General features: G+C 40.2%; 1 long non-coding RNA gene across 1 annotated transcript; it reads left to right on the forward strand.

Moving 5' to 3' along the window:
- The first annotated feature begins 1,910 nt into the window (after positions 1 to 1,910).
- LOC142075172 (uncharacterized) lies at positions 1,911 to 13,214 on the forward strand. The gene is made up of 4 exons (XR_012670813.1): positions 1,911 to 2,279; positions 7,870 to 7,995; positions 9,296 to 9,427; positions 13,189 to 13,214. It is a non-coding gene; the product is annotated as an uncharacterized LOC142075172 (long non-coding RNA).
- Positions 13,215 to 13,588: the final 374 nt, after the last annotated feature.

The following is a 13,588-nucleotide window of genomic DNA, read 5'->3' on the forward strand; positions in this document are numbered from 1 at the left end:
GTCCCTCACTGGAGGGGAAAGTCTCCAAGGCAGGGTCCAGGACCTCCTTCCTGCCTCCCCTCTGTAGCAGCTGAGCATCTCAGTCTCTGCTTTCTTTACCAGTTTTCCTCCCTGAGCTTGACTTTTGACTTCACCTCGAGCACCTCCCTTGCTGCTTTCTCTGTCGATCAAGGAGAGAAAGGGACCCAAAAGAGGGAAAGTAGGCAACAGCAGCAGGTTGCTTTGTTCACCCCTTGCTGGCTTTGCTGCCAGGCCTATTGTGATTTCTGTCTCAAGGTCACTCCAACTCCCTCACATCCCTTTCCCCGCGGACCCTAGCATTATCTCAGTGTCTCCAGGAATCATTTCCTATGTCTAGTCTTGGTAGGTGAAGTCTATGCAATAAGGTTTGCTCTAGGAACATTGCGAAGCAATACTCTGGTGTAAAGCTTGATAGGAGGAGGACGCACAAGTTGAAAACTGGGGTTTCTTCTTCAATCAACTACTTTTCAGGAGGTCTTAAGGACTGCATAAAGCTTTTGCATACAAAGTGGGCATTATGCATGTAGACGTGTTTGATTAGGTCTAGATATGTTGAGAAGGATATTCTTGACGAATTGAAAGGTTAAATCATTGAGGCAACATGTAAACAGGAGGGATTGTCAAGGCAACAGTCAGTGGAAAGAAGAAAAGACGGAAGGGTGAAATATGGGTAGAGAGCGGGATTATCAAGGTAGAAGCCATACACACTTGTTCTTCCTAAGGAAGACAATGTAGTCTCCATCTGTCAGGAGATCTCTTGAGCATTTCTGCCAGAATCTGCTTAGGGGAACGCAATAAAAAAGCGAGCAGGTCTTTTGTTCAGTACTAGTAGCAGTCAGGTGATTTGAGCCTTTACATACTACCTCTGGGTAAGCTTTCTGTGGTAAGAGTCATGCAGCACTGGAGAGAATCTACCCTGGAAGTTCCCTTTCCTCTGGCAAAAAAAGTTCAGCTTGATCTTAGAAAGGAATTTTTAAAGTATGGAAACTGAAAGGAGAAAACACACTCATCAGAGGGTCTGTGGGGAAAGCAGAGTTCCCAGAGATCAGATCTCTTCCACTACAACTGGCAAACTCCATTTTTTTTTCTTTACTGGCACATTGTAGGCAGGGAGATTTCCTTCTGTTTCTTCTAAGATATCAAGGCAAATCCATTTGTAAAGTAAGATGCCTACATTAGTGGGTTTTATCAGTGCTGAATCTGATCTCCTGGGATAGCATGGGCAAAGGTGAGGAGACTGTGCAGGGGAGTTTTGTTGGAATTTACCTTAGGTGTGATGAATGCTAATGGCATATGTCATTTACTAAGTTCAGAACAGAGTCCTGTGATTAGTGACATAATATCATACCATCCTGCAGCAATGGGGTTTCAGCCAGCTGATTTGAAGGTTGAAGTTGAAACGCTTACATTCTTTCTTACTCCCAAAGATGAAAATTAATTCATACAATATAACCATGCTGTTCTACTAGCACACATTGCTAAATGACTCATGTAAAATTCCCAAAGGAGTGACCATAGTGGGGAGTCAGGAAAACAACAGGAAAAACTGTCCATAGTTATTGTAGACATGAATTAAATACAAAGTAAATAAAATGGATCACAAGAAGGACAAGCATCAAAGACTGTGAATGGTGATGTCTTCCTGTCATAGTTAGGACAAAGAAAATATTGCTGCCCAAAAATGTGGTTTTAAGTGTGTTTCAGAAGACAAAAAGTCACATGAAAAGCAAGTTCCTTCACTGCTTAAAAGTGTTTTAGTATATAAGGAAAAGAATGAGCTAAAAATAAGATAGAGGAATCCAGGAAAGAAAGAAGCAAACCTTGCTATCGTATTAAGAATCAGAAAAGTAAGCCTGACAACCTTCATGTTGAAACTGGAAGGAAGCTGATTAGTAGCGTGCCAATCATGCTGGGCATCACAGCGTGATTTGATTTGAATTTATTTCAGTTCTGTGGAAGGATAGAATGGCTTCTATCCGGCCAAAAACCTGACATCAGCAACAAATGTTGGTATCTCAGCTAATCAGACAAATCTCTCTTTATAGACATTTCCAGTGTATGATTCATTTCATGCCATGGTGGACTTCTAAGGCTTTTTCCCATTCTTCAAGGTACAGGGCAACTGAGGAGGTGATGGAATCTCCATCACTGGAGGTGTTTAGGAAGGTTGGTCAAACAGCTGCCTGGCAGAGATACTGGTTGTCCTGCGTCGGCCAGAGAGATAGAATAGATGACCAGTGGAGGCCTATTATGGTTCTGTAAGTCCACATATATGTAAGTTACTGGAAGAAGACGCAAACCCTGAGAAATCATACTTTTTCTTAATTAAATTTTCCTACCAGAAGCAAAGTGGCCCAAAAATCACTCCCTTGCTCCCACCTGGTATCTGAAAACCAGATGACTGTAGTTGTAAAAGCAGAGGGCCTTACCTCTGCAATATGATCTGTTAGCAAGGAGTTTCTCCAGTTTGCTTTGGAGCACATTTCTAAAACAAAACTAGTGGAAAACAAGATTTCTGTGTGCAAATCAGAGCCAGAAAATACTTTGTGTTCATGAAAAGTCTTCAAAATATTTTGCTTAAAAAACCCCAGCTATTTTTAGTCATCTGAAAGTTGACTTTTTATGTAATCTTTTTCTCTAGTCTCATAAGTTTGACTAACTGAATGTATGAAAATTTACATTTTTTCAAGAAACCTTTTAAAATCTATAAGAAATTTTTTTTGGATCTACAGTCTATTAAGACAAATAAATAGACAATGTTTTTCCATGTCTGAAACACAGCATAATTGATAAAATAGTGTTATAAATACCATATCTGGAAATGCAACATCTGTGTTTATCTTTCAACCATATAAAATTACATAAACATAGATTCTGCTTTTTATGAAATCTATGAGTAATTCCTCCTTTGCTCTTTCAGTGCTTGTATGCTAAGTGATAGAAAAGTCTAGGCTTGACAGCCGTGCAAGACTCTTGTCTTCTGTGTAGACAAGTGGTGTGGCATGAACAGAAATCTCGGAAGTTTTCAGGTGCACTCTATCATTTGTGCACCTGACATCTATCAGCACCCTCTGAATAAGACCACCAAGAGTAATAAGACCCCCATAAGTAATAATGTATCTAAATTTCCACTGTCATCTGTAGATGTGTTTTCTACTGAGACTGTTTCCCTAAAGAAGCCATTTGTAGGTTTTGGTATTGACATCTGATCACAGGGAAATTTGCATCCTGCAGTAGTGAGCTCGGTCTCAGAAGTAGATGCAGTTTAATTTAGGTTGAGCCCATTTAGTCATTTCATATCAGTTTGTATAGAGTAGGAGTTGTCTAGTTTCTTCCAATAACATTGAGGTGAAAGAGGTCACATCTTATTACCAATTGTCTGAGATATCCTGGACCCTTAAATCAATCATTCATAGGAGTCACTCATCACAGTAAATCTCAATATGGGTACTTGATAGATTCCCTTCTCTTGCAAAGTGCATAAGATGCACGACCAAGCCTTGGAAAGCTTGCCAATTTAGACGTGTTTTTGTAGAGCCTGTGAAATTCACTGCAATATGGGCATGAATAATCCAAATTCTGCCAGGCAGGAACATGTGCTGTTGCTCCTACATAAAATACATCTTGAGTGACATCTCTAACAATTACAGTCCTAGGAAGCAAATACAAAATTAGGGCTAATCCTGTGAAGCTAGTAGGAGTTCAGGGTTAGAAGAAAAGTGCATTCAGGTTGTTTTTGCTGCCTGGGCTAGGAAAGTAGTTCTTTTTTATTGTAGCGGTAAATGAATTAATCTTTGCTTTTTAATCTGATGGGCCAGAGCTATCATTTTTTTAAACTTAGAGACAAATTTGCAACATGATTAATTAGCTGTATCATGATATTCTGTTGCTAACTAACAGCGCAGCAACAAAGCTTCCACCTGTTTGTTGCAAATATTGTCACACAACGTGACAGCTGTCATTCTAGCAAGCCCCAAATAATAACATAGGTGCTGTGAGCCGCATCTTAGAAAGTCAGGCTTCCTTAAATCTCAGTTAGCTGAGAACATTTCCCTCTCACTTTTTCAAGAGGAAATGCATGGCAGTAAATTGCCTTTATTATTCCTACCTACTCCTCTTCCTTGGTAGGAACAGCAAGTGGAACTAACAGTGCCAGTTCCACCTTGCAGCTGCAGGACAGGATGATTCATCATGGGTCTCCTCAGTGCATATGTGTACCAACACATACGCACGTGTAATTGATCATTAACAGTGCCTGTCATCACAGGGTGTTTGTGTTGTTTTATGGCAACAACATAGTTGCGGTACTACAAGAAACTATGTCTTATTGTAAAAATGTTACAAAACTATTAAATGCCTATCAGTGTAAAAGCAGTTAGTGTTTGGAACTCTTTTTTGTTTACATGATCTAACTTTGAAGGTAGCTCTGCTTGGGGCAAGGAAAGCTGGACTAGATGACACTCAGAGTTCCCTTCTAACCTAAATTATTCTGCGAATCTGTGATTCTATGAAATTTGAATTGCTTTTATTTTCATTTGGAATGTAGTAGAGTCAGTATATTATATGTGACATTTCTATAAGAATATTTATTTGGTATGCGCTATTAGGACACCTTTTTAATTAGATGAAAAATAGGATTTGACAAATGCATGCGAGCTAGTGTATTTCAGTATAAACTGAATAGTTGTTTAGCAATTACTTTCTTTGCAAAAATAAAAAAAAGGAAAAGAAGAATGTTATTTTGGGGAAAAAATGGAGGTAAAAACTTGAAGAACTCATATCAAGACAATTGCATCAGGAATTTGCTAAACTGAAAAACCCAACCAAAGAAGCTCTCTGTTACTAGCAGAACAAGCAAATGCTATCCTTGGTGTTCAGTTGTCCACTTCATACTATCAGTAAGCCTCAGAATAACAGAATAATTTAATGTTTTTACATGCAGCAAAAGCGGTGAAACCTCCTCCCATTCTGACTTTATCTGTTAAACCACAAAGAAAAGGGGAGGTGGGGGGAGAAAACCACGGTTTTAAAGTAAGGTTTTGGAGTCTAAGGAAAAGAATGGTAATTCAAAGATAAGGATGGTAGTGTCTGCCCATTACCCACCAATCTGTACATTGTTGTTGCACATTTCATATAAGAACAAGTATTTCACTTCTGTATGACTTTGGAAACGAAATGCATTTTGGAAGAGGAGTGCCTCCTGATAACCTGTACAAGAGGGAAATGGACCCAGAACAGAGCCACGCAGTCTCCGGCAGTATTTGTTACTGGTGTAGGGGGTTGGGTTTTTTTTCAGATGGGCATAGGTTTGGACGGCAAACAAAAGTCAGTGGCTGGTGCAAAGATACCATGATCCCCTCAGATCATGATGAAAGTGAGCTAAGTTGTCTGGGGCAGGGTTTGGTCTCTCCCTGCCCTTGTCTGAGTGCGCCAGCTGCCTGAAGCAGAAAGTATGTTATGAAGTGCAATTTATTCATGCAACTTGCTACTGAAAAGAGATCCCTTGATGTGATGCAACTGTGGCTTATGGTAGGGTCACCAGCTCTTAAGAGACAGGACTGCCCTCTGGCCTGTTTCCTGAAGCATCACTTTTTAAAGTGAGGCATTTGGGGAACTTGTAGTTCATCAACTGTGTCATATCATAAGTCAGATCTCAGAGGGATCTTGTGACAGCCTTGAAGATATAAGAAATAGCTGGACTCAGTACAGAAATGGATTGAGACAGTAGCCAACATAAAAAGTCTTGAATGTAACACAGAAATAAAATGGTTTGACTTTTGCCAGTCCTTTTAGAGAGAAGGTCTTAAAACAAGCAGAAGATGCTGATGGCTTGAGTATAGGAAAAAAAACGCAAAATGTATAGGCTGGTGATATGGTGAGATGCACTGTGAGAAAAATCATGGTTAAATGCAGGACAGAAGAATTGCTGGGACAGCAAACATTTTCTTGGAAGCTGGTGAGAGGAAGTGCTATTAAAGCAGTGTGACGTGTTCTGAAACTGTGGCTGTTCTTGTATGTGACTGAACTCAAAACTGCCATGGGGCTGGACTGTGGGAAGCAAATCCCCCGTCTCAGATTGCCCCGCAGCACCTGAAGGCTATGATCTGTTTTTTCTGGAAGGCCAGGAGGCAGAAAATGGTGGTCCAGGGAGGGCCAGTATCCCTGCAAGGTTGGCTTCTCTCAGTGTTCTCAGCGCAGAGGCCTTTAGATATTTAGATAATAACTATAATTTAGATATTCACAACTAAAATGGCACCCAGAGAAACTCCAAGTTGGGTTAGCCAATGATGTGCCTTGCCTGAATTATGTGCCTTAGTCTAGCCACAACTGGCTCTCAGTTGCTTGTAGTAATAGCAAAATGGAATAAGCTGGAGACCAAAAATGTGGCTAATATAAGCCACATGGAAATTGAGTTATAGGGGCAAGTGTGGTAGATTCACCTGTGAAAAAAGTTGTAAGCAGTTGTCCTTGGAGAGCATTTCTGCTTTCAGTAGAGAGAGGCAGAGGGAGGTCTGGGTGAACAGTATGTGTTCTGTTGCACATGCTGCCTGATGATGCTACACTCAGGAGAGCTGGGGGCAGACAGGGCCTGGTGAATTCAGAACCCAGTATCTCACTTTTAAATCACTGAAAGTTTCCCTTATGTCTTTTTTTTTTTTTTTTTTTTGTGGTTGCTAATGGTCTACAAAATAATGCGGAGAACACTTGCAATAGCATTTCAGCGATGGAGTAGTGAACTGAAAAAAAACCTTATTCAAAAGAAAAGTCAAGGAGCTTATAGACTACAGATATTCTTCACTGTGGGCTGGGAGTCCTACCTTATTTTGAGTTGGAGAGTATCATGTATTCTGGATTTTTAACAAAGCATTACAATTCTCTGTAAGGGCTGTGATCATATAATACAAACTTGATTTTCTTCCACCACTTGTGGTGGGAAATGGACAGGCTGGATGGATGCCTGATCTATGTATCTGGGTCTCATACAGTAATGTAACAGCTAAAGTGGGAATTCAGTAATTCCAGTAAGCCTGGTGAGCTTGTTTCCTACACAGTGCTATATTTCATATCATATCAGCACTGCATGGAATCTTAGTGAGCCTTGGCAAGAAAAAGCTGAAGGGAGACAATTTTTGGAGGTACTCTGAAATAGATTTCACTTCCCATGCCAGTATTCATTCTGAAGCATATATTTCTTGAAGAGTTCTCCCTCCCTCCATGAGACAGCAAGATATTCAGTGTGTTGCCCTGGCTGTCTCGAAGGAGACCTCCTTGAGATAGCTTATGCTGGGTAATGAGGCCAGTGTGGTTACAGAAAAAGGAGAAAACTTCTTATCTGTTACCATTTCCAAGTAAAAAGACAGATCCCTTCAGTAGTTTTGCTGCAGGGGTGTCTTCACGGCAACAGATGTGATCCGTAGCTCTCAATTTTCTTTGGCTTATGCCCTGTGGATAGATGCATCCGTGGGATCCAAGCCCTAGCTATGCTTATCTTTGGAGTAGGCATTGCAAAAAGAGGCCACACTCTGGAGAGCTGTGTGGCGAGAGGTAGGTAAAGGGCTTAGGTCAACCAGTGCCTCCTCTGTGCTCAGTACAGGAACTGCCTATGCTTGTGCCCAATCCTGGAAGCTGTTGCAGTGCTGCTTCTGTTGAACTATTGCAGGCTTCATTCTCCCCGAAAACTGCTGTTGGGGTTGACTTGCGCAGGTAACCTTGATACAATGATGCAGTGTGGTAGAGCAGGGAAGCGTGGTAGCCCTCAAGGTTGTTGCTAGGAGTGGACAGTCAGGCTTAGAATCAAGCTGAGGACTTCCAGAATGAAGAGCCTGAGTCTCAGTGCTTTCCCTGCAGTTAGACTCCAGCTAGTGGCAGTAACTTCTGTTCCATAATGCATCAAGCAACACACAGATCCACTGGAGGAGAGCAGTGCAAAGCTGAGAGACCTGCTAGGAGTCTGCATAGCCTGGTTTTTGGCAGGTGAGCTCACACTTTGCATATTAACTTTATACTGCACCTGGTCTATAGCAGCAGAATAAATGTAAAACTTCCTTCTTCCCATATGTGCCCATGGAACATAGGCCTGGGGTGGTGGGTCTACATATTTGCCAATTCAACAGCCCTGGCTTCTCACCAGCCTTTGTTTATGCTCTAGTCTGAGCAGAAAGTATAAAGTTCTGTGCTTGCAGTCTGTTCTGTCTAACTCACCTGTCACAGCCTGTGTGCTGGAGCCTTCTCATCTGCAGAAGAGCTGGACAAGATACTGGTGGGGCACTGTGATGGATCACCAACTCAGTCCAATGGGAGCTCGATTCATGAATAAGAGAGAAAAAAGAACATTCTCTGGGATGGCTTTAATGTTTGAATATAGTTTTTAATTCATAGAACTGAAGCTTTAAGAGGCAGGTACAGCCCCCTGTCATGCCAGAAAATTGCTGACTGATATTTTATTTACATATGTTCACTACCTTGCATGATAACTCCAGGTGGAATACATTCCACTGAACATTCCTTATAATTTCAGGACCTATCCTACCTGTGTGAAAAGATATTTTACTCCTTAGAAAACCGTTGTCATATCTAGGCCCCCGAAGGAACCAAACCACATAGTCCTTGTGTTGAGCCTTGTTGAAGCCTGCTTGTCAATCCTCACCTGAGGTGAACCAGCATGTATTTGTTTATGCTACTGGATTATTTATGTATCTGGGTTCATTGCTAGTAAAAGGGTGTGATGCAAACAGATCTGTTTAAGAGAGTCCCTTTCTGGAATGTTATGAAGTTAAAGTGTTAAATATTCCTGTCATAATTATTCATCTTGTCAATAGATAAGATTTCACTGGATTTATCATTAGGTTGTGTTACCACCCAGGTTTTTTAAATATTCACAAGTGCATGTAACCATATTCCTGTATCCACCAATAAAAGTACTGTCCACTATACTAGGGAACAAAACACAGTCTTAGTTATAAGCAGTACATAATGCAGAAGTAGTATCCTAAATACCTTGATCCATTTTTATGCTACCATGTATAAAAACGAAGTCTTCAGCAAATCTTTTTTGTATTAAGAGTTATTCCTGTGAAGAATTATTCGCCAAATCTCCCTGCTAAGTGCTAATATTGTTCCTGGTAGAATTCACTTTATATACTTGAGTGCTAACATTTACAGTACATTTTCTCATTTGTTTTTAGGCTATGCTCAAATTAGCAATTAACTAAAATAGTTGCTTTTGTAAATGCAGTATAAGAATAGTTAATAATTTATATTTTTCTGATTCCAGAGTGCAACAGTGTGAAAATGAAGGAATAATTTGTTGGTGATATGGGAAGGAATTTTAATCTTTTATAAGAACATCTTGGCTGTGGGTATGCTTATCTCTGAGAAAGAGAGCTGGAATTCTTCAGTGGGAAATGTATGAATATTATCTGAGGCAGTGTTGAAAGTAAAAATAATTGAGCAAGGAACTAGTAAGAGTTTCCTCCTCTGTGTCTAAGATTTTTATCAGCTGCTTTCCAAGCAAATTGTTAGCCCATATGGAACCGAGTATTATTTCAGAAACATAACCATTCATTTACTAATTGAGCATTTATTTGCTTCTGTTACAGGATTCAAAAGTTGGTTGTTACAAATAAGCTAAGAGAGAAATTTGGCTCATTTTTAATGAATATTCCTAAAAAGGGGATTTCATGATTAGTATAAGCGTCACTGCTACTTCAGTTAGAATTTCAGAGAAGCCGGTTGTCTTGTTGCATTCTGGGGCCATTTCCCTTTGTCCTCCATTTAGGTTCATGCTTCCATTTAAAGATCAGCAGTGTGACTGAAAGTGCAGACCTGGTGACTGTGGAGGCAGATCAATGCTCTGTCCTCACCCTAGTACTCCCTGGTGCAGTGCCCTAAGGATATTTCTATGCAGCCTCCGTTTGCATGGGTATAATTCGTAGGCAGAAAAGAAGAATGGAGCCTTGGTCAGCTCCAGCAGTCTCAGCTCTCTGTTTCCCGGGTGTGCAGCCCAGAACCACTCTCCCACAAGTGTATTTCGAAGACATAAGTAAAGCCTACTAATACTGGATCCACTACCTAACACACCCAGTGAAACACAGCATACAGAAGCTAATTGATTTAAAGTACTCCCCTTGTAGAGTTTTGGTACTACTGTTGATGATATAGTGGTCAGTAAAGAAATGCAGGGAACAGCAAAGAAAAACCTTCCTGGCAAAAACCAAGAAAGATGACATGACCTCCCCCTCACACACATGCATGCACACTATTCTCAAGTGCCTTGACCAATAGCATTGTAAGTGGTTTTCCCACTCTTCTATTTGGTGTAGCATTTCATGTTCCTGTAGACATCACTACTAAATGCATTTAGATGCTACCTGCATCACTTTCACACTCTGCAGTTTTCATGATCAGATTCTCCCCCTGTATGAGCCACTCTTTTGTCCGGACAAGGAGGTGAAATGACTAGATGTGCTGCTAAGCCCATGCACAGTATCAGCTGTCTAAGTGAAGTGGTCATCATTGTCTTAGGCAGAAATAGTGACTTGAGACCTGTTTCTCAGCCCCTTTCTTTAGCTGTGCTCTAGCTGCTGCCTCCCTGTTCTTCTCTTTCACCTCCCTGGTTACCAAATCCTCAAGACACTCGTTTTACCTTGCAATTCCTGCCCGAAGGAGAGGATGCCTTTCTTGGTGCTTACATAGCACCTAAGATTACAAAACTTCGGTCCACACAAACCTTCTGAATGATATTGTAGTATAAATAAACACTGGACTAACTCCAATGTCCGAGGTAGATTTCTGTTCTTTTCATATTTTGCATTCCTGGTATAGTGACAAAATCCAGACTTTACAGATCCCCAGATGTAGTGGTTCATGAAAAATCATCTCTTGGTCCTTCTTATTATAGTAATCTTTTGTCCATGTGGGGCAGGGGTGGGAATGGAGATAAGTGTGTTGGGAGCAAGGAAAGCAAGCAAAGTAAAAGAAAGGGAAAATAGGTTTAACATCCTTGTATGACCCTAAGCTACCTTGGAAGAAACTTGTCCAGGGGTCTTGGGCTATTGCTTCTTCTAGTTTTGGCCTTCTCTTCTGATTTGATTTGAGGTAGCATGATCTCGTCAGCTTGCTATGACTGACTTTTTTGTTTTCTCTTTTGGAAACAATACAGCTGGAAATTAAAACTATTTTAGAGAGAAAACTATCAAGTGTTAAGGTTTGCAGTTACTTCGATTTTTATTCTTTCCTTGCTCACTTTTTGAGGGAAAGTCTGTTCTTCCTTTCTTCTTGCAGTCTAACATCACTTCTTCCATAATTGCATGGTTTTAGATTTAGTGCTTCTCTTAACTGCTTTCATAGTATTTCCCTTCTCTTAACAGAAATGCAGAAAAATATTCTGTACCTTTTACCAGTTTTTCTAACAGTGCACTTTCAATTATGTTAGATTGTGGAGAAAGTGGAGGTGGAAAAGACCCATTATACTTCTAGTTCATGCTGTTCATACCAAAATTGTTCCATATAGCCTATTCTCAAGTGCCTTGAGCAATAGCATTGTAAGTGGTTCTCCCACTCTTCTATTTGGTGTAGCATTTCATGTTCCTGTAGACATCACTACTAAAAACTTTTCTTGATATGTCGCCCTAATTTAGCTCCACTTCAGACAAGTCACATGCCTTTGTGGCTACAATAGGCAACTTTCTCTCTTTCTTTGTTTTCAGGAGTCTTACTCCAACAACTTTCTGGAGTGAACAGTCCAGTGCCAAATAACATGCATGAAGATCTACCATTTCAAGGAATCTAGGATCCTAAGCAATCCTGAATTCAGATACCAGAAAATTGTGAAAGTGACAACTTAAACTGTACTGGAATTATTAGGTGTTTGTGATCTTTCACCAGAAGTATAGGAGGAGAAGTGGTGTGCGCCAACTATTCTATGGGACAAATATTCTTGTATTTTCTTGTAACAATTTATGTCTTTAATTTCTGTCTCTTCTGTGTGCTTCCTTATAATGACTCCAGAGATGGAGGATGACACTGAGATGGGGAGAGAAAAGCAGGGTACGAAAAAGTCCAGTTCTTTCAGCAAATAGGCTATCTTGCCTCCTTCATTCCTCCCTATGTATACCATACTGATATCATGCTGCTTCAGGTTGCTGAAAAGAATTTCCCTAGTAACTACAGAGAGGAATTATTCAGCTTCATTTTCTTTTATTTTCTCCCAATAGTTTGGTGCGTGATTAGAACAAAAAGCCCTAAACTCTCCAGTTGTTTTTTTGTTTGTTTGTTTTCTCTCTTTTTGCACACACCAGAAAAATGGTGTCAGAGCATGTACACCATACAAGCTTTTTGGGCTTGTATACTAACATACACATACAAGTACGTATATGAACATTGCTGCCCTGTTGGTTTTACGCTGCAGAGTGGATGCTGTTGTTGGCTACAGACTGAAATGTCATCTGGTTTGGAGTCTTCCAGCTTATGATTTCATCTTTGCAAATGCTGGTTTTCAGAAGTCTGTTTATATGCACTGTAAACTGAAATGTTCAGTCTGAAATAGTTTCAGACATTAAACTCTAATCAAAACATTTTATGGTTGAATTATGCCTGCTTCCACTGCTATAAAAATTCTGCTAGTGAAATCACATTGTAGTCTTTTAGATTAGAAGCCTAACACTTGCTTGTTTGTGTACTTCCTTCACCCAGACAAGCCACCATGTTCAGGAAGCAGGACTTAGGATTCTAAAAGGCACACATTATTTCTGGAGCAAATCAAACAAAATAACGCCATTAGTATTACCATTTCCATTAGAGGCTTAACGTTGGGGAATTTATTAGTTTAAGTCAGTTGCCACCTTTAATTTGGTAGCTACTTTTGAAGATCATGCAATTCCTTTAAATTCCAGGATAAATGCCATTATACAACGTTAGAGAATGGGGGTCGGTGATCTTTTGAATGTCTCAGTGGGCAAAATAGGTGACGGGAAACAGTTCTGCCCACTTAGAGGTTCATCCAAGTCCTGCTATAAGGACTGGAAAGACACCCTTTGACTTCACTGGGAACTGGATGAGGCTCTAAACGTCAATAAAATCAAAGAAGTCTCACAGTGAATCGGCCTATCTGGCACACGTTAAAAAAAACGATTGTAAATTTTGAAAATGAGTCTTCTTGCAACGTAGGCCAATTGGTCAGCTGCAAACTTGGCACAGCTGTGAAGCATGTGTCCTGGGCAGTCTGCAGGAACATGATGTTCTTTTTCGCTTCTGAGAGGTTTGGAGACTGAAAAAAAGGACTCAACCCAATGCTGAAGACTAAATCCTGAAATAATGGAGCTAAATACAGAAATCAACAAATACTTTACAAAGGTAACACTTCTTTTGGAAGAAAAAAATTTAACAATTCCCCCCAAAGTTGAAACATTTTTAAGGCAAATGTACTGCTTCATTGTGTGTCCTGGAAAAAAGAACAAAATTCAGAGAATTCTCTGGCAGAAGCTGATGGAATTTGACCTTTATATCAATGCACTGTAGAAATCAGGCAGAATTCCTGAAAAAAAAATACTAAGCATGTAATTTTCAT

This window comes from Calonectris borealis, chromosome Z (assembly GCF_964195595.1).
Source record: "Calonectris borealis chromosome Z, bCalBor7.hap1.2, whole genome shotgun sequence".
Lineage (NCBI taxonomy): Eukaryota > Metazoa > Chordata > Aves > Procellariiformes > Procellariidae > Calonectris > Calonectris borealis.